At 42.4% G+C, this 27,765-nt stretch overlaps 1 protein-coding gene and 1 long non-coding RNA gene across 6 annotated transcripts in view; one reads left to right on the forward strand and one right to left on the reverse strand.

Annotated features, from left to right (window-relative positions):
- The window catches only part of LOC776275 (UPF0444 transmembrane protein C12orf23 homolog), a 217,972-nt gene that overhangs the window by 119,374 nt on the left and 70,833 nt on the right, over positions 1 to 27,765 (reverse strand). The window lies entirely within an intron of this gene.
- On the forward strand, positions 342 to 8,270 carry LOC121110873. 2 transcript variants are annotated; one of them, XR_005860170.1, is made up of 4 exons: positions 342 to 468; positions 1,763 to 1,841; positions 6,674 to 6,857; positions 7,513 to 8,270. It is a non-coding gene; the product is annotated as an uncharacterized LOC121110873 (long non-coding RNA). The 2 variants fall into 2 exon arrangements; XR_005860169.1 differs by lacking the exons at positions 6,674 to 6,857; positions 7,513 to 8,270 and adding an exon at positions 2,464 to 6,652.

Raw genomic sequence — 27,765 nt, forward strand, 5'->3', positions numbered from 1 at the left:
ACTGAGCAGCCGTTTCTGTATTTGACTAGCAACACTGGTATTTTGCTGAGTTTTTTTAGTTGAGGGGGAAAAAAAAGAGAATAAATTCTACATGGACATGTCCCTAATTTAAAATAGCTGCTCCTGCCTCCAGGAAAATCTGCTGCCCTACTGTTCAGGCTCAAGTCTGCTCATACCAATTTTCTGTTTCTCTGTCATGTTTTGCCTCCCTTTCTTCTTCATTACCAGGGACATTTACATGAAACAGCATTTTTGCTTTTAAGAGTTCATCTGTTCCTGCTGCTTATCCCCCCACCTGAAGTCATAATCCTCCGTTTGTGACGACATAATAATTTCCACTGCAACCAATTGTGATGCTACAAACAGAGGATTATGGCTTTAGGTGGGAAATAAACAGCAGGAACAGATGAACACTTAAGAAACAAAGATCCTGTTTTCATGCAAATGTCTTTTGTCATCAAGAACAAGGTTAGAGAAATGCAGAAAATATACGATAAGAGCAAGCAAGCAGAATGGGTACTAAAGAGAAACTCCTCGCGTTTTCCAGGAGGCATTCAGCTGCTCCTTCAAATTAACTTCCTACATAACTAGGAATTTTAAATGTCTCTGAAACGTAGGTAACTTTGTATTTGATTGAATTGCCAGCATAATGCGCTCTGAATTATTGAAGTCCTCTCCCCAGCAGGGCCAGCGTGCGCTTTGCCATGGGGTTCACAAATGGATTAAAAAAACGGGAGCAGGGGGAAAAGGAAAAGAAAACAGTATTAACAGTGAAAAAGCACAGTCACAGAATTGCAGGGCTTTGAAGGGACCTCAAGAGATCACGGAATGCAACCCCCGGATCAGACCGAGAGGTTCCCAATGTCAAAGCTCAGCCGGGCTAAGCGTCCTCCTCCCCTCTTTCTTCAAAACAAACAATCCTCCAATTTCGGAAGTATCACCAGCTGAATTAATATTCAGGAAATCCAAACAGTAGGAGCAGCGGCAGCAATTTGGTTTTTAATTTAGTTCGGATCAATTTTCTGACTGTTGTGGTTATAATTAGAGGGCTGGAACAAATGGTTAAGCTCCCTCTCCATTTATTCAGAGCACAGCCCGTAGGATGCGGTCCAAGAGGACACACCTAGCAAAGCAGGGCAAACATTTTTGCTGTGGTTAATGAATGGATAGAAAAAATGAATCAGTGGAGATGAAAAGCATCTGAAATTCTCTCTCCTCCTGGAATAAAGCCAAGCCCCAAGCAAAGCAATTAAAACATTTCTCAACACTTTCACTACGGACTTCTTGTTTCAAAACGACACGCGTGTTCTAGAGATAAATATTCAACACAGAAGCTCAGAGACGCTTCTGGGGTCAAACGAGAGCTCTGTTTCATCCCTGGATAAGCTGGTCCCATCCCACAAAGCTGACCACCATGGTGAGCTGTGTTGCAGGTGACCTCCCAGTGCCAGCAACAAACTTCCAACCTGTATCTTAACGCGCCTCGTTAAGAGAAGCGCTCAATGCAGGCTCTGTCAGAAGCAGGAGAAAAAAAACTGCCCTGCCATTACATTGTCAGATTGCCCATTAATTTTAGACAAAGCATACCTTTGGCTTCTGTTCTACATATCTTGGTGTTCCTGTCTGTTTTAAGGTAGTATCTTACTGACCTAACTGAATTTTAGAAAGAAAAGGAATATAAAATAAGGCTTTTAGAAAGAAAAGAAGGAAAACAAATGCCTAATTTTAATGTGTGCTTTCTTGAAAACATGTTTTTTCATAGAGGTGTTCCCTTCAGCCAGCAACAGAGCTGCATGAGGCATAGAAGTCAACTCTCTAAAAACTGGTCTTCAATAATTAAGGTAGACAAATTGAACATAATTACGTTACACCAGCTGGGCATGTGCTATGTGTTTTTGAATGATGAGATTGGCAGTAAAAAGCAATATGGAAGAGATGGTCAGGTAACTTCCATACAATTTACCACTTCTATTAAACGTGCCAAGATATTCAGATTGTAGAAGGGTCTTAAGTGCAAGCAGCAAGTTTCTATTTAAAAATTCATTTAATAGATGAAATTAAAAAGTGAAATATGAAAAATTAAAACATCTCTCCACTATTGTCAGTTTGATAAAATGGAAAGAACGAGGGACAATGAAACAATTTTACCCTCGAATTTGCTTGCAGTTTTTGATGTGACCCCTAACCATAGTTCTCAAATCACTCTTCTCCAGAGGAAAATTACCCAGTCTTGATTGCCTTTAAAAGTTGTTATTCTTTCTATGCATATTTTTCCTTCCAAATCTTGCACAGGATTGCAGTGAGAAATTCAGAACCAGCAGTCTGACTTGTATTATTATTTAAGGTATTTACAAAACGCCTTGCCCATAAAAGCAACTGAAGCAGATTTGCAGTCCCATACATATTACAGGAGAAAAAAGCAGGGCTACAGAGAGATCCTAAGAAGTTATCTGGTCCTCCTAGGGTCCATAGAAGAATCTTTCAGCCCTTCAAGCAGCAGGACTGGCAGACTGATCAGCCTCCCAGCTCCCCCCTGCCCTTCCAGCACTGCTCCCCATCCCCTTGGGCCATGCCCAGGACCAAAGGCCACACTCCAGCTTCAGGCACGAGGGATTACATCATGCATCTTCCAGAATACAGCCTGACATCCTTTTCTGCAAGCCCTGGACTTAGGTGGATGGCAGACCACAGCCTCCCCCGCTGCAGGCTGACTGCCTCTGCAGCACTCTGCAAATATACAGTCCTTCACACTGGAGACCACCGTGCTGATAAACCTCTGCAAACTTTTCTCCAGATATGAATGCTATGACAGGAATCTGTTGCTTTATTTCCCAAGCCGTATCTACAACAGACACTCAAACTGCTCCCAAAATAATACCCGGTTACTATTAAACCTGGTTTTGAAATTTGTGTTGGCAGAGACAAACAGAGCCATCTAGCAGCTCCTCACCAGAGAACCTCCGCCTCAAACCTTATCTGACAACGCACCTTTAGATACCAGCAGATGTATCCTCACACGTAGGAAGCTAAAAGGAGCATGCTATTAACAAATGCAGGTGTTGGAAACTTGGCAGGGCCCCCAAAATCCACCACTTTAATATTTCTATAACCCACAAAAGCAGGGCTTATGAATACAACTGCACTAACGGCGCTCACTGTGTATTAACTTCTCTGTTCTCTGAGAACGATGAGGACAGGCTTGGCTTTGGCTTCTCCATACCTCAAGTGAATTGAGGCATTTGGTTACGTCCATAGAAACAAAGTGTTCTTGACAGCCTTCATCAAGGAGATGTCAAACAAACATTATCTATGCATCCGTCATTGCTCCAGCTCTTGTTTTTATATTATCTGACTTCAGAGAAATTGAGAAAAAGGTGACACTTCTAAAGAAGATGAAGTATATTACCTAATGATAGTGCTTTCCTGAGACACTTCCTCGTGAAGCAGACGTTTAGTGACCGTGGCAGAACCGAATGTGGAACTTGGGAGACCGACAGCTGTTAAACTCGGGACTTCAGATTACACTCAAAAGGAAAAGGACATTTTATTCGCCTTGGATTTCTAGAACACACCATAGCTTTTGAGGAATGCATCTAGCTCATTAGAAGTACAAGCCCATTTATTTTTCCAGCATGGTGACAGATAGCGAATGAGAAGACATCTGCTAAAATAGAATGGCAGTAATAATGTTAGATGGACACCTATCTGTCTCCCTTAAAAATCCAATACAGCACTGCTGTAATTCGCTCTCAATAACGGGCCATCAATTAATCTTTTGCAAGAGAGGTTTAGACCATAAACTTGTATTGATTTTAAAATTAAGAATAAAACTGGAAAACAGCCACATGCAGAACATCTTCCAAAAGCGTTTCACAAGACAGACCTTTTGCTTCCCAGCTTAATCTCTGCAAATTTATATACTTAGAAAAACGAGAAGGAATGCCTTGCTAGATTCACCACAGAACGAGCGTTGCAGTAACCTGCAGTAACCGTGGCAAAATCTGCCCCCGCCGTTGCAGTGGGTGCTCCTTGCCTTAAAGACAATTTCACACTGTCTAAACTTGTTGAATCCAAGAGGAAATCAATGTTTACCACCCCGAGCAACAAAGGGAATTAGTTCCCAGCCAACCTGTGAGAAGGCATTTATTTTCTATCCTTGAAAGAGCTTTACATCTCACACTCAGAATACCTGGAGATCTCACTCAATGTAATCTCTAATCCTCCATCTCAAAGCCTTCTGTCTACCTCCACAAGCCACATTTGGGAAAAATAACTTTACTAAAAGAGGACCGTACATTGCAAAAGCTTGTTTTTAATCGACTAATAAAACTGGAAGCATTCAACAAGGGGCTGTGGCTTTCAAGGGACCATACACTGGGAATATGACTTCCTCCTGCAACAGTGAAAATGTTTCACCATTATAATGAAAATACTTAATCTGATAAAAGTCACAAGAGGCACTGCCTTGCAATGAGAATCAGGGAAAATTTGGGAAGAGATGCCGTGTAGGCTACCAGCAATATAACAGAGGGTTACGTGTTAATAAAGCTGACATTGCAAACTCTCTTTGTATTTAGGTCACTGCCCCACGTTACGTTGCTTTTGTCATTTACTAACTTGTAAACTTATAATGCATCAAGTCAGCAGAGCAGGCCCACTGATTTTGGCCACAAGTAACACAGGAGGTCACAAACCTCACTGACCTTTTTCTTTTTCTCCCCAGAGGGAGGAGCGAGAGGGCTTATACCTTTTAACTGTGTGTCATACAAGCAGCGATCAGAAAACAGACTGCTTTAGTGTTTCCCACTAATAAAATACCCAAATTCTGGAAAAGTCTTTCCAGTGCCACTGCAAACACTCCAGGGATAAGCAAACATCAGTTTCTGATATGCTTGAGGAGTCACTGAAAGCTATTCTCCCTCCATTCCCAACACGGTAACAGTCGTTGCTCCTCTGTTTACACACAAGACACGAAATACAGATACGAAGGACTAAACTTTAGGACTGTGTACATTTGAAGTGAGTTCACCACAAGCAAAATGTTACTAACGCAGCATCAGACAAACCACACACGAGCTCCCATAGCCCAGCAAGCTTCAACTTCATCTCTCAAATGGAGAGTTCTAGGTGCTGAAAGAAAAAAGGCTCAAATAAACCCTTCGTGTCTACTTCAATAAACATAACCACAGCTCCTGTGAAAACTACAGCTGCTCCATTTAGCATTATCAGATTTACTTTACAAAATACAGAGATACGTTTTAATTTCCAAATGATCCTTAGAGGGAACAAAATAGGATGGCAGTGCTTGTGGGGAATGCGGTGTTATTAAAACGATAAATCCCATCAAAAAGAAAATAGTTTGGGTTTTTTTAATTTTTTTTTCCAGTGCTGAAAAGGGTGAAAATGGCTTTCCGAGAGCTCAGCTGAAAATTTAAATTTATTTTTTCCTTCCAGTGGTGAAAAGGGTATAAAAATGGTTTCCCAGAAGTTTAGCAGACAATATTTTATTCACGTAAAGCAAATGTTTTGTTTCCTTTGTCGCTTCTCTGAGTAATAATGAGTGTTTTTAAAGAAAAGCAAGCTTTGAAACACCACGCTAAATTCTTCTCCAGCAAAGCAGTCAAATTTGTGTCTTACACTCCAGCGTATACCCAAGATGCATTGACTCCAACAGGACATCAGTGTTGCCTGAAGCACCTGGCTAGCAGAGCTCCTTTCCTACCTGACCCAGCAATTAAGAGGTCCTCATTTATTTTACCAAAAGATGAAGGGCAATGCCTGCACTGCAACACTCTGCCCATCTCTCAGCTGCACGCAGGCTGGGACCTCGCTGTGTGCCAGGGCACCAGCAAGCAGGGCACATGCTCCATGGCTCTGTGGAAATCATGGCAAACACCCACAGCACCAAAGGAAGGAGGTTAACATGTTAGCTCTCTGTCTTGGTAGAGATTTACTGCACACACACTTTTTTCTGTGCAATAAACAAACAGTATTTTGAAATCTGGGTGCTTTAAGGAAATGCTTCAGTTCGTGCCAAGGTTAAGCCTGTCTCTGTTCTGCAACCACTTCAACGCAACCACCGTGCCTGCAGTGATAAGCTCCAATCCACTCCTCACCAGCCAGCACCACAGCGTTTGGGCTCCTCACATTGCTGCTGTTGTTCCAGCCACCCCACAACCAGCTTCTTCTCTGCACCTTCTTCTTTCCATTTCTACCCAGCCACAACAGCCGTACTTCCCCAGGCTTCCCACCTCTGGTAGCATGTTGCCCCATGCTCTCTCAGCATCCCTAACCCTCAGGCTAGTAGAATGAGAAAGGAAGAAATGGAAGCAATGACATATTATAACTGAGCAATGGTTGTGCAGCTTCAGAGCCCTATCTGTCACTGTTCTGGAGCAAAGGAAGAAAATACCTTTGCTTGTCAATGCCTCATCCAGTAGGTGAAAAACATCAGTACGGAAAAGGTTCAAAGGCAAGAAGAAAACAAAGACAAATTTCAAAAGGCAGCCAATGTTGGTAACTCTGTCGCAAGCACTGAAGTATGGGATTTCACAGCAGGATGAAGAAAATCACACACCTGCTAACTTTAAACTTGAGGCGCTATGAAGCAGATTTGTTTCTATTTCATCTCCATCTGACATGGGTGATCAGTAAGCATCTGTGTGTGCTTCAGGACAGATTTGCAAATGAGCAGCACGTTTGACCTTGGTAGCACCCACTCCGAGCCCAAGCAGAACCTGCTCCGTGTTTCCTATGGTGTGCGAGGACCTGATCTGCTGTCATCGCAAGCCTCCCACTCCAGTCTCACATCCCCTCCTCAGCAGAGACTGCATGCTGACTGCGTGCGAGATCAGAAGGTAAAACGCTACCCTGTTTTCGAGACAGACATGCAGTACAAAAGCAGCAAAAAGATAGGAGGAATTCAGCTAGGAAGGCTTACTCAAACAGCTGCAGAGAGAGATAGAGATTAGCAGGCTGAAAGAGCTTAGGGATGGCAGGAGTGCAGGACGGAGGAACCCACTCTAACCTAAATGATCCTGTCAAACCCGGGGCTGAGGGAGGACCACTGCCAACTGCTTTTCCAAATCTCCTCGTTTTGAAAGCAAAGCTGTTGTAAGATAAAACCCTGCTTACTGTTCCCACCTCTGCTGTTCCCTACCAGCAGAAGGGACACCGCTTTGAGCACGTGCAGAACGAGCTGAGGTTGTGAGCACCATGACAAGGTCCTCATGGATCAACCCACCGCAGAGGTAGCATAGGCAGACACCCCAGGGCACGGCTGGCTGCTCACCCCCAGCTCTCACATGCTCTGTGTGCTTCAGCTGATTGTTCCTGAGCACTTTTCCAGACACCTATAGTTTTATTTGAAGTACTGAACTATCACTCTGGTCATCTACATTCAAGGAAGGGGAGCTTAAGCAGGATGAGTTGCACAGAATTTATTAGAATGATTAGGGCAGGGGAGTCTTTTTAAAAAAGAATTTAGATGAGATTACAGTTTCTTCTTTACAGTGCAGAGAAAGAAGATGGATAAGACAAGCATCCAAGAAGAACTACCAACTACTTCAAACAAAGGACAGTGATCCACCTGCAGATCAAGCAGCTATAAAGTGGTTGTATCCAAGTCCAGACAGTGAAGTTCAGAAAACAGAGACTCAGGATTGAAGCTCTAGAATAGTTTTTATACATTTAGGAGGAGAAGGGGAAGCAAGAAACATACGTTGTTTGAAGACATCATGACAAGGTTATGAAAGAACCAGTACAAGCGGTGGGCTTTCCAAAGAAGTCTCAAAAAAAAACTGGATCACATTTTGCATTGTTTCTCCTTTCTACAAATCCCATACTCAGATCTTCTAAGTTATTTGAAGGATTCAGAATAGAAAATATTCCTTTTCTTTGTCTTTTTCTCTCTTCCACAGACCTAGAGAGGCCACAGATGGACAGAAATTTGGGTAGGATGCTTTACTGTTTAGTACAACTATATGGACAGAAGTCAAAGCAATACACCCCACTCATTTTTCATATTAGATCACACACAAAAATTAGGAGCAGAAGGAAACTGTACTGTGCCACTAACCCCATATCCCCATCAGAATGAAAGCATTTCTTGCCATCCTCTATAATAAGGTATACAGTCTAATTCACGTGTCTAACCTGCTAGTCTAATGCTTTTGTTACCCTCTTTTAACATTTTAATAGAAAATATTTTTAACCACGTTTTGTTACTTATTTAACTATCTTATATATTTTATATGCAACCCAAGACAATTTCTCTTCACTCAATGCAGATCAGGCAGGTCAACAGGTTGGATATCCGTGGTATAATTGCTAGATTAACCTACAAATTTTAGCTAATATATACTATGCAAACAAGCTCTATGCACAAGCACGTGACTAAGATATTAGTGATACCCTCCCATTGCAATTTATGGCACACCACGGTTGCAGCTTCTGCTCTTTTATTACACCTTACCAACTCTTACTGCGTTGTTAAGAAGCATACAATCACCTAGAATACATGGGGTTCATATTCTATGAATGCTTCTAAGCGTAATGCCTGGCACATGGTTGTTGCTGTTATGGGGAAGCACGCTCAATGATCCAGCAGTCCCTCCCATCTGTGCATTCGTAAGAATAAGCAATAACAGTGATAATGCTGTGTGACTTGAGAATCCCTTGCTAATAGTTACTGTGAAGTCAACTCTCCATTTTTTACTGCCTGTGCTACGTGGAGGTGTTAAAGCTAAACAATTTAAGTGCTACTATACATTTCATAAGATAAAAACAAGTACTCAACATTACCACTCTAGATGCATCGCTGGAGTTCAAAGGCTTTTCATTATCTAGCATATTTCACTTATTTTTACCTAGATAGTTTTAGAAGTGCCTTTGAAATCACATCCTCCCTTATTAGAGATATTCAAAAGCAATCCTTCAGACTTCTTTTAATGGCTGTACAGCGCTGAAACACATGGATGCAATCAGCTTGGTGATGGGCATGACTCCCAGAAAGTAACACTCCCCGGGCACTCGCCAATTTTATTTCAAGTTCACACACGCAATATCTGGCTGTTTAGTGGGATCTTCCAGTCGCATCTGTGTACACTGCAGGGAGAACTGGTACTGCTGTTAGCAGATGGCAGATGACCATTTCCCTTTATTGTCCAAGTGGGAGCCGAATATCCACAACAATGACTGAAATTGGAACATTTTTACAGGAAGCACTGAAGAATTAAGTTAAGAAACAGCTACAGAAATGAAGTTTAACTTCCTATTTGTTTTTCTTCTCAGCTTTCACTTAAACACGATGTTTCCAACCAGTTTTTTATGAAATACACAGTAGGGACAGCCTAGCTGTAATGTGCCATTGGGCCAGTATGTTGCACAGCACATCTCTGAGGAAGACTTCTGGATCATTCCACCTCTGGCTTCCTCCAGCACTGCTTTATTGGAGTGTTGCTTGCTGCAACTAACAAACATTTATTTTAAGGCACAAAAAACCTCCGCAATGTCTTGTGCGGATTAGGTAGTTTTGTTTTGCTTCTTTTATTTATTTATTAAAGGTGGAGCAGCCGAGACCAGGAATACAGACAGCTTGTCCAAAACTTAAGGAAAGAGAGGAGTTTTGAGAACAAATTCCCAACCCACACTTTGGTGTTCAAATTATGATGGGCTGGAAATATGCCCATTTCTGTACTCTGCTCCTGTTGCTCTAGTTACAAAATCACTGTCTATAAAACATGCATGGTTCAGGCAATGGAAAGAGCAAAGCGTCAGTAGCAGCCATCCGAATGGTAACGATGCTTTGGCTAGCACTATTACTTAAAACCAGAAAACCCAGACTAAGAAAACGTGTCCAAACTTCATCAAGCTACTCAAAGTATGAAATGACATTCCTGAGACCTCACCAGGTAGAAAGAAGTCAATTTAGTTAGTCCACGGAAGGGGGGGCAAGAGGGAGGGATCAGTACCGCAAGCAGAAGGAAAGGCTCCTGAAATTGTTCCATTAATGCATTCTCTGGCTCAGTATGCTGTGGTCTGAACAACATCTTACCCAGAGGTGAGAGACTTCAGGTGAAAGGAAACAAAATGGAAAGAGGTAGCCATGAACAACACAAAGAGCAGAAAAAGACGCACAAAGACAAAAAAAACCCCACAGTTTTGAAGGTAAAAGATTAGATGCCAAGATTATAACTTATCAATACGTTCAAAATGTTTGTGGACAGAACTGAGTCTTGCGACTATGAAAACTTGTTAGGAGAACAAGAATATGGCACACTCTTTAAGACAGGACTGTAAGCACCTACTCCTGGATAAATATTCAGAGATAAAATAGATTAGCCTTCATAAATATCCAGTAATGACAACCTTGCGTATCAGAGGGACTCAGTTCTTGTATCTAGGATTAAGATTGGCCTGAAAAACCTGAATGGAGCTGAAGTGGGGACATCTATGGAATTATTCTAGCATCAATACAGAAGAAACCTGCTTGGAGCAGCAAGGATAGGAGCAGTGCAACACCATGGAGGTGAACAAAGAACAGTACTAAATTTCAGCTTACTTTCTCATAAAGCCTACTATTCAGGTCGCATTATAAACTTAAATAGTGCTCAGTGTCCCGGACAATCAGTTAATCCGATCATGAACTTTGCTCATTCATGTCATGTAGAGGTTATGACTGAGCTTTTCTTTCATCGTACCATCAAGAAACTTTTACACCCCCCGCTTTCACACTGATATATCCTCCTCCTCCTGCCACTCCAACAAAAAATCATCTGAGCATCACTTTGAAAATTCTCATCTTGCATTAACTTTGTTATGTTTCTGGATCAAACCAGGAACTACAGAAGCTACCATCTGCAGCTGGAGGCTGTTCCTTGGTGCCGCTGCCTCTCTTTCAGAGGGGATTATACATGCTGCGTATAAGGAACTTTCAGCTCTAATGAAGCATAAAAAACTGAAAAGTAGAAGCAGCTTCCCAGAGATCCACCTTAGCGCTGAGCTGGCACAGGTACATCTCACAAAGGATACCCGCAGGCTGCGTGCCGCCCAAACCACTGCTGCAGACACCTGGCTCAGGCAGCACTGCTCTGTGCCAAGAGACCAGGCACCCTTAAAACAGGGGGGGTTACCCAGGGCATGAGGGCTCCCGCTCTATTTAATGATGTTATGTGCTGGTAACGACCCATCTGACCCCAAGCTCTTATCACTAGCCTTCAGCAGCATAGATGGGACTGTACCAACTCAATATGTTTCACGTCTGTTCTTGCCAATCTGCCTAGTTTTGCGTAAGACCTTGATTTCCCAGTTCATGCGAAACAGCGGCTCAAAATCTAAAGCCTGGCAAGTGAACTCACACATCCTGTGCTTCAGCATACAACAGCTGCAGATTTATAAGCTAATTCTCTTGTTAAATGCGTGCAAGATTGGCTCCATGCGTTTAGGTCTCAGCCTGATGGATCACATCATAAAGACAACTACACGACTCCCAGACGACTGTGTTGTTTCCTGGCTTCTGCAGAATGAAAAAGGAGGATTGTCCACGTCCCATTTGTTTATATGATCCTCATTTACTCCTGGTCAAAGCACTCTGATGCCCAAGCTTCTCCTATGCTTACCTTCTTTCAGACGTCTCTAAAATTTTTACAGTCAAAATTATTTTGCTGCCTGTATCAAATCAGCATCCATTTTATTATAATTTTATAATTTCAGGAATGTGAATACATTCCAGTGGGAGCGAGTTGCACAAGAGAAGCTGAATGTAGAAAAAAGGGTGTTCTTCTGTATTGATTCCAGGCATAATATAAAATATCGAAGTTATTTGGTAGAAAAGCTACTCCAGAACATCAGAATTAAATGCAACCACCTCCAACAATTTTATCCAGGATGGAAAGACAAAGCTTTTCCTCAACCTCAAAGAAGAATCTATTTAACCTGATGATGATGACTAAACAAATCATTACAAATTTCCACAATGTGGTTGCTATTTATTATGTTCCATCAAAAATATAAATGGAATAACCAGAAGAGATCCACTTGTTTTAAAAGAAAAAAAAAACACCTCGGACTACACAGGAACTGCCTCAACATCCATTATACCTGTCAATGGAAACAGGAAAGGAAGACCCACAGAAGTGGTTTATTGTTGCCTCTGTACGTTCTGCCACTAAACAGCCATTTTATGAAATGTTCATATATGTTCTCCTAGGACCTCTGTTGGGCTATTATTTCTTCTTACAGACTCACAGACAGCCACAGAAGTGTCAATAAGGCAGAGTCTCTCTACAGTTCTGTAGCAGAAGTAGACTCTTATTAAGGGAAAATAATTCTCATCCACCTTAATGGAGGAGATGCTGAAAACTTTGGTAATTTGTTTATCCAGTTGATTTAGTGATGTAACCTGCTGTAATGAAAATATTCCGGATGGCAGGTGGAATTAGAAAATAAACATGAGAATGAGTCATACAGAAATGTTTGGTCTGCTACCAATTAATTATTGAGGACTGTCAACACCAGGGTGGCTTTGCATCAAGACACAAGCAAAGGCCAGCAACCACTCATCAACTTCTAAAGATACCAGCAAAAGGGAAACAAAACAAGTGACAGCCATGAATTCTCCTACGCCATCCAAAGCCCCATGTTTTTATTTTATTACAAGCTTTTGAAAATGTCAGTTTTGCTCATCTTGGCAGGAAGGAAGGTGACAGACCCAGACTCCCCAGCCCCATGGAGTGGAGCCCTTCTCAGCCGTGGCACTCGCTCAGGCCAAGGCTCTGACCCAGGGGAACGCAGAACCTAATGCACAACTGAATGGAAGATCCTTTTGTGCTTCAATCTCTGTTAACCAGGATAAGAACACATCCCCATGTCCCTGCTACAATGCAGCTCCATGTATGCTTGCCAACACTGCTATGGCAGTAACATTACAGAGCTGTCTGTGAGAAAAAAATATTCCTGACCTTACAATGAGACTTGCACTGTCTGTGGCACTTACAAACAGTCTCACAAAAATGAAAACAAGCAAATACACTGAAGGTGGGCGTTCCATAGAAAACAACATGAATATGTGAGCCCATCTCCATCATAATGCAGATAAACAAGGGAAGCTGCCAAGGGTGCCTTACCTGAACCATTCTTTAGCTCGAGTGTATCACTTCATATCCTTTTAACATAGTCTACATATATGCAGTATTTATAACAAACATCAAGAGGACAAAATAACATCCATCTCAGAATATCAAAATATTGGCTAGCACAGCTAAGTGCATTATAAATTTTTCTTCAAGTATCATAAGGAAAGGAGAGAATGAGAGAAGAGAAAGGAGAAAATTGAGATGACGACACAGATTCTATACAAACAAACCACTAAGATCTGTGTATAGACAGATATGAAGGGAAAAATATTTATAAAATGGGTATTTGCAGTTTCTAGAGGATAAAAACTGTGAGCAAAAAAAAAGCAGCATGATGTGCACAAGGCCTATAAGTGCTAAAAGCCTTGCATACCTTCTTGTGGTAGAACTATGGCGGTAAGTGAATGAAAGTGATCCAATATATGTAGTTTGCAAAAGTTTCAGGTCAAACACATGCAATACTCTAAAGGAACACTGTCTGAAGTACATCTTTTTGCCTCTTTTCATTCTCAGGTGCCGCCCTTAGACACATCTTTTCAGCAATAACAGCAGACACCAGCGCTGAAAAGCACATGAGAATATGGGTGCTGCACTCAGCTGGCTGACATTCAGACTTACAAATATTTATCCCCAGAGGAGCCTATATAATTTCCATCCTATGGAAAACTGCTGTCTTTCGCACAGAAGCAATACACTCTGAGGCAACAGACAGCTGTTTCAATACTGTTTAATCTACCTGAGAGATGGAGTGTAGGAGAAAACTGAATCAGAGACAGCAGCAGGGCTACAATACGTGATAGATGCAAAATAAATTCAAGGCTGTGCACTGAAGTTTTTCTTCTGGTGAGATGGATTATTAGGAATACAATGGGGCTGTCAGCAATGTATTCATCTCATACTCACCCTTTTTCCTAACTTTCTGCTCTAAATGCTTTGCTCTTTGCTGTCTCAGAGCATGCCCTTTCAAGGATGTCAGCAGAACTGACAAAGTTGACTTGCCATCGCCACACAAACGCAGCAAGAGGAGGGCTACACCCTTCTCACCTCTTCTCTTGAGAAATCTATAGTGAGTCTTTATGTGTAGTATACGGTGGATATTTTTATACAGGCATATTTAAGCACTGAGGAAAGCAAGCTCTTACATTAAACAAAGTGGAGCAGAGAGAGGACAGATGCTGCTAACGCCTCCCGGCAGAGCTCTGGTGGCACAGCTCGGCCGTGACCTGCAGCCCAGACAGCTACTGCAGTTGTGACCCCGTACATTACATTTACCCCCACACGCCAGACTCTTACTCCCGGACCAGACAAAGCTGCTGAAGGCCAATTCTAACCCATCCTCCCCCACTTCTTTGACATTGTACATCACACCTAATTCGCAGGCTCCCCAACCCTGTTATTGCTCCCCTGGGACTCGTTTCGGCAGACGGATGCAGTGCTGAGCTACGCAGCACCTAGCAACAGAGTGCGTTGTGAACCAAAAGCAATTAAAGCCAGTCTAGTCTCACCAATCTCATTTCAGTTGCAAAAAGAAACATTTCATATTGGATGCTGCACTTCAACACGCTACTAAAAAATGACCGTGGCAAAGTAAGAATTTGAGGGTGGAAGCATGTGTAAATGGAATCTCTACTCATAGCTTGGGGTTTGCATTTCTGCTGTTACTGAAGAGACAGAGCTCAGGATAACCCCAACGAAACACCATCAGGGTGAGCTGCTTATTGCGTCGCCACAAAGCTGACGGAGCCTTCCAGCTGCACAGCAAGCCCAGCTCAGGGCAGCCCAAGGGAGAGCCAGGCCTCAGGGGCATGGCAGCAATGGGGGGTGCCCAGCAGCTACCCTGTGCCCGCCGTACCCTGTGTCCTTAGATGCAAGGGATCCCAGTCTCAGACCAGCACATATTTCAGCTATCTAAAGCACTTTGTTCCCTGCTCCCCACCCCCCCCCCCCCCCCCCGCTTTAAAAATCTCAAATAAGAATTTTTCCTCAAACAAACCTTCAAATTACCATTCACTATCACTATCATCACACACAGATGTTACCTCTATATATATATAGCCACTGGAACTCTAGGGGCAGGGGAGGTTCAGGTTGGGTATAAGGAAAAATTTCTTCTCAGAGTGATGAGGTATGGAAACAGGCTGCGCAGGGAGGTGGTGGAGTCACTGTCCCTGGAGGAGTTCAAGAGCCACGTAGCTATGGCACTGAGGGATGTGGTTAGTGGACATTGTGGAGATGAGTTAATGAATGGATTAAATGATCTTAGTGGTCTTCTCCAACCTTAATGATTCTATTCTATGATTCTAGGGCTATTTCCATAATATTGTGAACCACCTCTCTGGGTAATCTGTTCCAGTGCTTTACTACCCTCATTGTAAAAACCTTCTTCCTTATATTCAGTCTAAGTTTCCTCTCCTTTAGCTTGAAACCATTTCCCCATGTCCTCTCACAGAAGACTCTGCTAAAGAGTCTGTCCCCTTCTTTTCTGTAGCTTCCCCCTTTAGATACTGAAGGGCTGCAATGAGGTCCCCCCTGGAGCCTTCTCGTCTCCAGGATGAACAGCCCCAGCTCTCTCAGACTGTCCTTGCAGGGGAGGTGGTCCATCCCTTGGATCATTTTTGTGGCCCTTCTCTGAACGCAATCTGTCAGGTCCACATCTCTCCTGTTCTGAGGACTCCACATCTGGATGCAGTACTCCAGGTGAGGTCTCCCCAGTGCAGAGCAGAGGGGCAGGATCACCTCCCTCAGCCTGCTGATCACACTTCCGTTGATGCAGCCCAGCACACATTTGGCTTTCTGGGCTGCAAGGGCACATTGCTGGCTCACATCCAGCTTGCCATCCACCAGTACCCCCCCAAGTTGTATTAATGCAGAGACCATTTTCTCCTGCCAGCCATTAGAAAATCCAACTCCTACAGTCACCAAGCTCACTGCAGTCTCATCTCAAGGGGCAGCTGAGTTAGAACTGGCTGTCCCTGAGGAGTCATCCAGAGAGCTCACCTCTTTTAAGGTGACACAAAAGCGAAACAGTTGGAATACTTTAGAGCAAGAAAAACAGTAGCCTCAAATCACAAAATATACTCTGTGTTCAGTGCAAGCATTACCTGGAAAAACAACAGGATTTTGATAGCTGGATGAGTCAGCTAGTCAATGCTGAATTATTAGTCTATGAGATAAAGAGGGAGTATAGGCAAACAAAACATACATTTTAGTTTTTAGCACCTAAACCCAGGATTGCATTCATCAAAGGGCCACTTCTGAAGCTGGAAAAGAAAGTTGTGACTTATCTCCATACAGTCTCCAGGATCCAACATTGACGCATATTGCTGCCCTTTTAGGCAAGGAGTTAAGAGACTTCTAAGTGCAGGAGGAGAGGCTTACTCCAAGGACCTCTAATTTAACTAGCCTCAGAAGGCCCTTTCATCATTTTACATAGAAGGTGATGTGGCTTGCATGATGCAAACAAGGTACTGCACTCGTACATGATGACGCACAATGAAGAAATAGGAAGAAAACTCATTCATGTGAACTTTTAGGAAGAGCAAGGAGAGTCAGGCTTCTTCCACAACCTGCTCAAAGGGTTGCAACGTTATAAAAATACCAAACTGTTGATCAATGTTATGGTTTTACAGTTGGAATGTAACAGATGAGTTAAAACAAAGTGTCTGTATCAAACACTGCAATTACTGAAGCTCATGGTTACGGCAGGCCAGGGCAACTGCTTTCAGCATTCTTTTTCTGCTTCTCAAAGGCAGAATTAATCTGCAAGGTGAAAGCCTAGATTTTCACCTTTTCAAGTGGGTAGAAAAAAAAAATCACTTGAGCTGTGGATACCCATTGAAACTACTTCTGTGCGCTTGATGAGAATCCTAAAATCCTGCCAAACTCATCTACATGCTCAGTGTTTGACAGTGCTTGTCAGCATCCGGCATCTAATATACCAGCAGGTTCTATGACTGAACCTTTACAACTTGCTACTAAAGATACTAGATGGTGCTAAATTATAATATTTAAACTTCAGATAAAGCTTAAAAACAAAGTTTTGTACATAATCAACCCAGATTTTGGATTGTGAAACAGCTTTCCAGATTCCGTGAAGTATAGACTCTTCACAAAACAGTCCATTACCTATTTTTGACAGCTGAGAAGGCAATTTATGCAACTGTAGTGTACAAACGAGCCAAGAAAGTTGTTTCTTCTGCAAAAGAAATTAAAATGTGGAGACTTGAAGTCTGATTGATACAGTGAATTGAAAACGGCAGCCAACTGAGCTGACTGTGAGACACACTGGGCTTAAACAACACTTCAAGTCATTTTAATGAACATTTCAAGGCATCACCACCACTGGTGAGCAGCAGGAGCCTTCCAAGTGATATAGAATCTGTTAAAACTCTATTTATAATCTTCCTACAAAGTGACAATATAATCACATTCTTGCTTTCTATTGACACTCGTTATTAAGAAAGCATTATGTAAGCAAAGATCAGATCGTCACTGGACACCTCCATGCAGTTGGAAGCTTAGAAAAGATTAAAAGAAAGATTCTGCAAGAGCCCAGATAAGACTTAATTTTGATAGAAATGCACTACCAATGTTGGTAAAGTTGATTTTCAGATAAAACACATCTTGAAGGAGTGTAGAATCTGATTAAAAATATAACCGACTGTAAAGATATCCTACGCAATAGGGCATACAAAGCAATGGGAAAGAAGCACCCTAGAAAACAAGAAATCAAAAATGTTTTGAAGTTTCATGCAGCATTGTCCATATTCATACAGGGACAAAAAGCAGTTTTGTTTTATGCATTTTTCTACAAATTCAGACTGATCCATTTCAAAACAAGGCTAGAAAAAAAACCAGCAGATAAAGTCAATTGACTCCAAATCTGTACATCCCTACTACAGGGTGACACCCCAAATCTTTCATGTTGCCAACACATCGCCGGCTCTCGCAGGTTAATTGCTGTTCTCCCTGTGGCTCCCCATTGCTTGCTGTGGCAAGCAGCTGCCACCTCTAATGTGACACTTGATATTGACTGACTGCTGACATGCAGAGCTCCACATCACTGTGCTCAGAACACGCGCGCTGTCCTTAGCAGGGATGGTACCCCAAGTTTGACAGCTAAGGACCATGCAGTGGGGACAAACCACGGATACCAGCACAGCACACGGGAACACCTAGTGGCTATGAAAGGTCAGCATGTGCTCGGCAGCTTTCTCTAGGTTCGGTCATTTGCTAGTCACAGACAAGCTGAGACCTTCACAATTAGACTTTGTCATTGAATCTGATACTGAGGATCTAAGAGAGGATTCTGGAGGATTCTTGGATGAAAAATCCGCCTGGCTCAACTGTGCAGATGCTACCCCTCTCTGCAGTATGACTGCTCAGGAGCAATAACTTGAATCGGGCCGCCAAACCAATCCTCCAGATCATAATTTATGATTACCTACTTCTGGGGCTAATTTGAAAAAATAATGAGCAATTCTCTGCATAAAAGTCAGAATGAATATTATCAACCGACTGATTAGAGCGTGTTTTCCCTCCCCCTACTCAGTTTTCCCAACACTCGCTTCAAAAGGCAGCATGATGTCTTTCAGTCCAACCACTCCAAAAAAACAACGAACAAAACAACAACATTCACATGAGCACATATTATGGAGGAGTAAAGGAAGATGTATGAGACAGAGGCCTGTGTTTCCTAAAGCTCTTCTCATCATAGCTATCAGTGAGAGAAATGGGCAAAGAGTATATAAGCAAGGAACAACTTGAAGTTTATAAAAACATTTAAGCATGGCCATTAACTTCTATTGTTGATTTCTAACAAAGCAGAAAAGCAGATCTGTAAGCCCAGATATGACACAAAAGCCAGTACCACTTATTGTGCTAGATATTGCTATATTGCTATAGCCCCCTGCTCTGTGAGGTGACTGCAGGAAGTGTTGCTATAGGATTCACGTGCACATGATCTCATAAAGCAGAACTTTATAAAGAACTTCTAAAGGATCCCTACCAGGTGGCTGCAGCCTTACACCTGCAGAGAGCTGGGGCACAGGAAGCTATATGAGATCACAGGAGACTGTATGTCAAGGGAGTTTTAAAAAGGAATGCAAATTGAAATGCATGCGCACTCATCACTGAGTCACACATCTGCCCCAATACACGACAGAGACTCCTAGAAACCCAAACAAGGCTGTTCAGCTAAAGCATCAAAATCCCTTATTCTTGACTTTAGGAAAAGCAGTAATCTTCACAGAAGAGGAAAAAAAAGCATCTGTCTTCAGTCCACTGATGTGCACTAAAAAAACCTGACAAAACGCAGTAGGTTTGGTTGCAGTGTAGGATCCATGGGTCCTACATACCTCCTGAAGCTCTCCATCACTTCCCATGGGCAAGCCAGAGCAATGGCTTCACTTGTGAAGCCAAGCAGTGCCTTCACTTGTGGGTAAGCACTTCCAGAAACAGCTTTGAAAAGAAATGCCATATCTAGTATATGCAATGATCTGGTTGCCACATGAAAGCAGACTACTTCCACAACAGAAACAGAGCTGCAGACCAGGGGGAAAAAAAAAGACTGCAAACTTCCCTTTGAAAGCTTTTCTAATTTATTCATTAATAGAGAAAAAAATTGAAAAGTAACAGCGTCAAGTCAAAAATCCTACACATTACCTTTGCAAGTACGTCTTGGACTTGAAACAGTTGTTCTTGGACTTGTTTTCTTTTCCTCTGCACACCCCTTGTCTTTGCTACTACTCTTTCTGAATGCACTGTCTCCTTTAGCCTCCTTACTTCAGATCTCCTCCCTGTTTAAGTCATAGCAACAAGTTAGCGATGTAGTCAGGCCCTTAGATGATCGCTCAAGTCACTGCAATTGTCTGGCTGCAGAAGAGAACTAGGAAATCACCCTCGGATCTCTTAATCAGTATACATGAAGTCGCGCCCTGAAGTCATGAGGTCTCAGGAGCAGATGCATCCCGAGTGATGCTCAGGCATCGGAAGCCACAGGACCTCAGGTTAATGGAATCTCTATTTTCACACACGCTGTGCCTTTATCACTTTCCTCCTCCATCTTCCTATTAGCATGCAATAGCAAACAGAGGCCTACTGGAATTCATAAAGGAAGTCAATCTTCAAATTTTTGATACATTTGGGTAGACTTCACAGGTTTCAGCTGCTGTCTCTGCAGGAAACTAAAGACCTGCACTCAATTCTATATTATTAAACACAAACATATAAATGCCGCCGTTTGGTCTTTGCTGTGTAGCAAAAAGTTGTTTAACAGGCAGGCACATGGGGCTTGAGTTAAAGACTCTGCAGAAGTCTAAATTTGCCATTTCCTTTTTTTTATTCACTTAAGAAACGGTTCGTTCCCTGCTGTAATGCATCTTCTTGTCCCAGATGAGAGATTTCAGGTTAGACGTGCAAGATGATTGCCTCAAGCATCTGCCAAGGCTTCTGCACACCCCAGCCTCCCACAGTTCTCTAAATGTCCACGCCAAACAGCTGACTTTGCAGTTGCTGGTTTTTGACTGGGTCACTGGGCAGATGTACGGTGACCAATTGCTTACAGAGAGACATTTTTGGAAGGGCACTCAAACAAGGAAGAGGCCGACCAACGTCCAGAGGCAAGTGAATAAGAACAACAGCCTGAGGATATCACAGCCTAAAGATGTGTCCTGAGGACATATGCACTGAGAAGTCAGAGACAACTCACTTGACATACAAAGATCAAATCAGAAGCATATTTTTGATTTTTCTATCTGCCAGAGCTAGAACAGAATACAGAAAAAGGAAGAAAGGACAGAAACTACAGCAGAAATCTCATCCGTCCAGTCTACATAGGCTGTAAGTTTCTTCTTTAAACCGTTACTAAAATCCCAACAATCTTGCTGCACCCTGCAAGCACAGAAGTATTGACAGCAAAGGCTTGTTTCTCTGAGAGAAACTGACATAATTATGTCAAGTTTAAACAAAACAGTCCACCCTCAATGTGCTATGTTTCTTAGCACAGATGTAAGGTAACGTTTGGCTTTATCTTGGCTGACTGCAATGCACATCCCGTGTATGCAACCATTAAAATTAGTACTTGAAAGAAGGCAGAGCAGCTCTAAACCACTGCATTTCTCACCTACAGTGCTACATAATTAGGTCACTTGTTAACGAATCTAAAGTTGATTTACTATTTTATTAAAGCTGCCTTTAGAAGCCTTGGTCAAGAGGTCAGCTCAATTAGTCAAGAGCCATACACACACATTAAAAAACAGCCTTACCACCACCACATGCAGCTCTCAAGTCAAAATAAGATAATCTCAGAAAGATGCAGCAAAAATAAGACTTCATCAGCTGTTTGAAGGAATCTAGTTTTTAAAACAGGTTGAGATTGTGACACTAGACTCTCCTGTACTCCCAGCTTTACAGTCATGACCTTCTGTAAGCCACTCCGCTCTTAGCTTCTCTTTCCAGATGTGCAAAACGGATCTATTTATCCTTCATATCAAGGCATTGATTTGACAGTAGTGCTGCAAGTATTAATGTTTGAAAAGCATTTAAACACTTGCAGCTGGAAAGTGCTGAAAGCAGGCGGAGGATTACATTACACTCTGCAGCTAACCTGCTTTTGAAGGAATTTTAGGGTGGGAGTTACTTCTAGGCAGAGAACTCATACATTTCATTTCAGCCTGAAAGCGCCTGAAACATCTAAGCTAGGGGATAAGCCACTCACAGGGGAGCTCTATAAGGGAAAGGCTGAGCTAAAAGTGCTACATGGTTGTATCAGTGAGTAGAACTGCCATCTTCAAACAAAGTCTTCTAGGAAGACTCTAAAGAGAAGAAAGAGCAGGTTACATTAGAGATGCACCCGCAACTATGCGAGATGTAGCTTTCACACAAAAGCAACACACAGAAAGAACAGTTCTGCTTGCAAGTATCATTACTTAAGTTTAGAGAAAAAGTACAAAGCTCACACACAGTGAAGTCATAAGAGAAAAAAGTACTTTCACTATAGCCAGAGAGTCACTTGAGAGCTTTAAACACCCTGCATTAATTTACCACCTAATAAAGAGCTCTTTTCTATTAGATAGAAGAGCTACTCCTGTGTCCTTGCAGGAACAGGAAAAAAAACAAAAACATTAAAGAGCCCATTCCACAGGAACAATCTCCAAAACAAAACCTATTTTCAGCAGTAAATCAGAGTTCTTGTTTATTCTGAGCAACAGCAGGAAAGCACAGTTAAAAATAGCTACGATAAACATGAGAATACACATCCCGCCATGACTGCACCGTGCTCCTTTCAACGCGATGGTTTACTCCACCACCCCAGGCCTGCTGCCTCAAACTTCCATCCCAGTGCAGAAGCTGTTCTCAGCATCATGCTGAGCCAGAGCCCAGAACGGCACTCAGCAGGTACCGGCAGCATTGCACAGCCAGCAGGACAGGGCACTGGGAATAACCATGGCCATTAACAGAAATGGGCTACAACCCTTATTTGTTCTGATTTAAGGAGATGGATGAGTGAAGACATACGTTCCTGCAATAGCAGATTGTATGCTTCTGGAACAGACCTGGTTGGATCACAACTTTCAGGCTGTATAAATGCTGCTGTAGCCAGTGAGAATAAATTGTCAGAGTAGCAGGTAGAGTATTAGGGATTCCTTGTCTTCATCACTGTCTTGCTGTGTAGTTTTGGACAACTCAATAAGATTCTTTTTTATTCAGTCTTCTCACCCATGAAGCAGGATTAACTGCATTTCTGTGCTCAAAAAGTCATGAGGATCAATACTCAGTGAAGGCTCAACCATGCTTTAACAAAGCATGCACAGAAATGACCGTAACTTTCACCTCCTAAAGACTCTTCCTCCTTCAGTTTGTAGGCTTTAGACTGAGGAGGAGGAGAGGGTTCATAGGTCGTGAAAGGCTGCAACAGCCATGCCCTGTGTTGCCCTGCTGCACACACCTCAGCCTCTTCCCATCTGATCTGACAGCTTTACTACACACAGAACGCTTCCAGAATCCTCCCTGGGAAGTTCATTACTAGGAGAGAGAATGAATTTAACTCTACCCTTATGAGTCAGTAAATCGTGAGTTTATTAAAAGCAAACAATTAAGATGCAAATGCCAAGACAGCTTCCTTTCCAATCTGCTCTGGCTGATAAGACAAAGTTACTACCTTGTTGCCTTATCTCTGACACAGGTACACCCTTCTACTTTCATCACTTGCTTTGTAACAATCTTAAGATCTCCACGCAGGCTGGTAAGTTCAGAGAGGATGCCAAAAGGAGGAAAACTGGACAATTACATAAGCAGCAGCCAATAGCCATACTGCCGTCTCCGCATTGCTTAGTATCACTAGAGACCTTGCTGCTCTAATCAGCTTTAGCCAAAATACGACAGCATACAAGCCTATACACAACTCTATCTTCTACAGATTTCTGTAGCTATATTAATTCTGGTTGCACCCATATGTTACTTTAGAAAAGTTTAATAAATGAATAATCCAATATAATCCTGCAGTTACATTGACACAACCCATGGAAGTGACTGACATGCCAAAAATTAAAGCTGGATGGAAGAGATGAAAGATTGGCTTTGAAGGGCATGCCCTTACTAAGGCAGCATGTACTTGAGAGACGGAGTTACTTGACACAAGAGGGAATCACAATAACTTTATCTGAGAAAAGGATTTCACAAGTTTCTCAGAGAAGTTCATCCTCCATGCCAGCAAAAGTAAGTTATCAGTCTTATCCGTGAGATAAAAATATAGCCATCTTACCCGTGAATGCATGTAGAAGAGAGGCAACAGAACAGTATAGCTACACAAGAAAGCAGTTCTCTATTCCTGGTAAATTCGTAACCAATCGCATTGTTTTACATAATTACATCAGCTTGGCTATCACCATTCTGCCTGTGCTCGTGATGGGAACATGTCATGTATGTAAGGATGGAGGTCTCAACTCCATCATACAGTATCAGTGCAGAATGATGTCTCTAGGTTATAGCGTCCAGCAAATGCTAAAACCTGACACATTTCCTATTTCCATTTTGTCAGAATAGGCTCACAGATCTGCTGCTCCACCCTTCTGGATGGAGCGATCAATCCTACTTGTAAGCACAGACATCAGATTTGCTTGCAAACCCCTGCTCAGGAGATGTATTTCTAATACGTGTGCTCTGAAGAACTGGAAGCGAGTCAACTCACTCACTCACTTCACTGCTTTTTGCAAGAGCTGAGACTCAGATCAAGTATGAGCTGAGATTCAGAAGTAGGTTAAGAAAAATAGCATTAGTATTAAGACTTCTTTCAATTTCATCTTTCCAGATTATTTTAAATAAAGGCCTTGGAAGGCACTCTTATTTCCTCCTAGTGGTACAAGTCAGTACACAGATGCATAGTCAGACTGTATGACAACTAAAAACTGAAGTGAAAGAAAAGCAAGCCTGTCTTTGAGCAAGAAGCTCTCATGTTTTATTTCTGACATTAGGAACGCATGAACATACAACAACATACACAAACACACATTCAGCTCAAGAAGGAAAATATCCATCTGCCATGTGATAAGGCCTGTGATTCAAATGAACATATTCAATCTACTTTGCAAAGATGAGGTACCCAATACAATACACACTCATTTTTTCACTGAAAATCCATGTTTAAATGATTGTGTTTCCTATGCCTCGGGCTCAAGGTTCAGCAGCTCAGAAGGAGACTGATACAACCTAGTGAAGAAACCTGCTGTCTCATCTTGAGCCTTTCCAATACACCTTGCATGAACTACTAAGAATGAATTAAGGGCTTCAAAGTAGGTTCATGGGATAAATGACACTACTGCTACAACTCAGTCATGAAGACCAACACTCAGTTTTTCCACACAGCACTAATTAATAGCAGAAAGGTAGGAAGGACAGAAAACCTACATACCTGAGTACAGAACCAAAAACATCTGAGGCACTGTATTATCTCTGAAGTGCTAATTCAGCCACAGCTTACTCTAACAAGGTCTACACAGCAGAAACAACAGATCAAAAAGGTGTGGCAAAGGAGAAATTCAGCACAGAATTCTTCCTAACTCCATTTGTAATAGAATGCCAACAAACAGGGAAGGTCTCAACAGGGGAACAAGCAACCTCTCCTGCTGGCTGGCAGGCACACTCCTTTTTTTCCCGACCAAAACATTCACCACACCAAAACATTGGTCAACAAACAAGTTGACCAAAATAGACAGCCATGCTTCCTATCTCTAGGAACACAGAAGACATTTGAAAGTACAATATAACAAAGGCAATAAAGACCCAGGCAGAAACACTACCAAGAGCAGCAGCAACAATGCTCTATGGAAGAGTTCAGCAAAGGTTAATATGCAGATTGCCAGAGTGCGTAGTTTTTTCACTCAGATAAACAGAGCGAATAAACACCATCCCCAAAATTAAGTGGCTGTGTTCCAGTGACCATCCTGAAAGAGTTATGAGTAGCTCAGCTTCCCCACTTCTCTCTATTCATGAGTCCCCAAATCTACCATATCTCTCATAACAGATGCAGCGCAGTATCTGAACACAGCACACTGTGTGACAGGAAACAGTACAGATCAAATCACTTTGAACAAATCTGTAAATTCAAGGCTTCCTATGAGTAAAGGCCCAGCCTCACAGAAGCCACTCATCTATTCCTCTGCATTAGAAGACTTACACAGCATCTACACAGTGCTTCATCTCCCTTTGCCTTCCTCCCCCCAACTCCTCACCACATGCAGAAATGAGTCAGTATAATATTGCAGCCTGTGGCTATGACAAACATTTTTGGATTATTTTCTTTCTTTGATGCTATGAAGTATCATGAATGTATTTGATATCCACAACCAAAGCTGTAATTGAATTTGTGGAGGGGAGAAAACAGTCCATTTTCTTTGTCTGACTCAACGGTAGCTGAAACCAGCAACAATAATCTGCCAACACAAAGCACAAGGACGACAATCATATCCGACACCATTTTCCAAGCCAAGGCAATGATAGGTGGATGAACAAATCGGTCTAGACAATCTCATGCTGCAGCATTAATGAATGCCACAAGGGTCCGATGCTTTGTGACACAAGCATCAACGGTGGGATGGACAGTGTGACTTTAAGGACTTTTCTACCTTTAACTCTTAAGTTCCAGAATCAAACAATGGCTGGAGAAGGTAAGAGTCGGTGAAAAGGCCTTACTACAACTTTGTGTTGCAGCCACTAGCAAAGGATAGAGTCCCTCAAGGACAGTTTTGAGTTCGCAGAAAGATCAGAATCTGTAGAGAGGGGGAAAGTTAAGGAAGTGAAATAAATAAATCCCTCCTTCCAGCACAGGTTACAGCCACTGCTCTCTGGCATTTAGGGTTTGGTATAGTCACAGTACTCGACAAAGGACAACCTACATGGAGAACAGTATAGCTAGCCTCCATTACTGATCAATCTTCCTGTCTTCAGCTCATACCTCACATGTCCTCACATCAAGTATCCTATTTTATTCATTCACCCTCTACTGTCATACCTCCAGCATCTGCCTCTGATGGCATGGGCCACTATAACAAAATAGAATCATAGAATAGAATCATTAAGCTTGGGAAAGACCTCTAAGACCATCTAGTCCAAATGTCAACCTACCACCAGTATTGCCCAATAAACCATGTCCCTAAGTACCACATCTACACATTTTTTGAACACTTCCAGGGATGATAACTTCACCACCTCCCTGGGCACGAAGCACAGGAGGCGTTACTTCTGGAGCAGCCCTTGCACTTTTCTGGAGACACAGGTAATGCCTTAGAAGCAATAACTAACTAACTAAATAACATACCCCACAGCTATATGGCTGCCTACACGTGGATGGCTTTAATATCACAGACATACTAGTTCTCTAGACAAAAATTTTGAGGAAGTGCCCCAGTTTTCACTATTAGCACGAAAACAAAGCAGGCTGCTTTCTGAAGCTATGTAATGTCAATGGCATCTAGCAGTGCAGCCCAGAGGAAAAAGAGTAGAGACTGGGCCTGCCAAACTGCAAGGTAGGTTGCATCCTTCAGACACTCCTGACGCTCCACTAGCATTACAGATGGTCCCTGGAATGAAGAACTGAACGCACCCACAGCTCTCGCTGTGGTGAGAACAATAGCAAGTGCTGTGAACTTTGGAGACCTTCAGTTTCGAAGTTTAGCTCACTGACCATAGCGTACCACACAAAATGACCTCCCTTTGTGAATGGGAGATCTACAGCATACCTAACTCACCAGCATGAACGCTAACCAAGGAATGTGATGAAAAACACTGCTCTGAATCCGTATTTCTCAGAATTGGATTGGGGTTTGAGACTAACGAAAGAAAAAGATTAGAATGTCAGCCTGCAAAGCAGGGAGCACAGATTGAGTACCTGCACAGCTGAATCAGCGTGAGCTAGGATAAAGTACTCTTCATCAAAGTAAGGATTTGAGCTTGCTTGCCTTGTAATGCAAAAGAACAGTCAAAGTCCCTGCTCTCACAGTGGGGCAAGATCATTTTACCCATAGACTTCTGAGGAGAAACAACAGAGCACAGTGAAGAGGGGTACTACTTCAGCCTATATGAAGTCAAACAGCTAAATATAACAAAGTATTACAGTGTTAGATTCAACTTATGAAAA

Source organism: Gallus gallus, chromosome 5, assembly GCF_016699485.2.
Source record: "Gallus gallus isolate bGalGal1 chromosome 5, bGalGal1.mat.broiler.GRCg7b, whole genome shotgun sequence".
In the NCBI taxonomy this organism is placed as follows: Eukaryota; Metazoa; Chordata; class Aves; order Galliformes; family Phasianidae; genus Gallus; species Gallus gallus.